Consider the following 1,536-nt stretch of genomic DNA (forward strand, 5'->3'; position numbering starts at 1 on the left):
CCCCCCCCCCCCGGTTTTTGTCAAATGTCCACGTTTTGAGACCCCTGGATCCGAAAAACAGATTTTTATGAATGTGTCTGTCTTTCTGTATGTCTGTCTATGTCTGTATGTCTGTCTGTAAACACGACAACTGTTGCAAAAATTAATCTATTAGATTACCCTTTGGTACACTCGTTTAGGGTCCTAAACTAAAGGTCAAATTCGTTAGCCAGCCATTTTGGATAAAATTTCAAAAAGTGGGCACATTTTGAATATTTCTGAGACCACTTTTTTCCAAATTCAAAAATCCTCTGTACGGTTATTCTTAGTATTCAAAAATTCTAACAATTTATCCTAATAACTTCTTTCAAAAAATCAAAAATGACCAGAGTTAAAGCATTTACAAAATTCCAAAAAACACACGAAAATAAACATTTTAAGACAAATAACGCACGATATGAAAAAAGTAACGAGAAGAAAAATTTTGATTTTTTAATTCCCCACAAGATTATCATGACAACTTTTGGAATTTTCTTGAAAAATCCAAAATTCAAATTTTGACAGCATATAAAATAATGAAAAATTCAAAAATTACATTTTTCGGCCAAACTATGGAAAATACGGTAGAAGATGAATGCACCAAAATTGTGCATTTGAAAAAGATCTACAAATTTGTTATGAACCACTTTTTGATAGGATGCGTAGTTTTGGCTTTAATCATGAAAAATGTCATTAACAGTAAAAAAAATGAGCCCGCTGCGTGGGCACATTCTTATCACAACTGTTGTCTTTTAATTTCGTTTTCGCCTCGTGTGTGGGGTTTCAAAAAATTTAACTTTTCATGTTTTTGATGCTATTTTTTATTATTAAAACTAAAAACAGAACTATCAAAAAATTATTCATAACAAATAAATCTTTTTTACATTCCCATCAGAGAAGGTATTAGATTTGTATAAAATTTGACCCCCATAGTTTTTGTCGAAAGGTCCACGGTCTGAGACCCCCAGAATCAGTCTGTCTGTCTGTGAGCACGATAACTTTTGAAAAAAAAAAATTAATTTATAAGATTGGCTGTTGGTACACTCTTTAGTGTCCTAAACTAAAGGTCAAGTTCATTATTCAGTCATTTTGGATAAAAATTCAAAAAGTGAGCGCCTTTTGAATATTTTTGAGACCATTTTTTCAAAATTCAATAATTCTCTTTACGGTTATTCATAGTATTAAAAAAGTCGAACAATTTATCGAATGAATTCTTTTATAAAATAAAAAATTATTAGAGTTATAGCATTTAAAAAACTCCAAAAAACACACGAAAATGAACCTTATAAGCCAATTAACGCACGATTTGAAACAATGGCAAGAGAAGAAAAAGTTTGATTTAAAAATTCCCCAGAAGATTATCATAATAACTTTTTGAATTTTCTTGATAAATCAGAAATTCAAATTTTGACAGCATACAAAATAATGGAAAATGCAAAAGTTACATTTTTTCATACAAAATTTTCACAGTATTTAAAATATTCTCAAATACAATAATGCATTTTCAAAAAAATATAT

At 29.4% G+C, this 1,536-nt stretch overlaps 1 protein-coding gene across 1 annotated transcript in view; it reads right to left on the minus strand.

The window, feature by feature from the left end:
- The window catches only part of LOC117169017 (DNA mismatch repair protein Msh2), a 66,622-nt gene that overhangs the window by 60,439 nt on the left and 4,647 nt on the right, over nt 1-1,536 (minus strand). The window lies entirely within an intron of this gene.

Source organism: Belonocnema kinseyi, chromosome 3, assembly GCF_010883055.1.
Source record: "Belonocnema kinseyi isolate 2016_QV_RU_SX_M_011 chromosome 3, B_treatae_v1, whole genome shotgun sequence".
NCBI lineage: Eukaryota > Metazoa > Arthropoda > Insecta > Hymenoptera > Cynipidae > Belonocnema > Belonocnema kinseyi.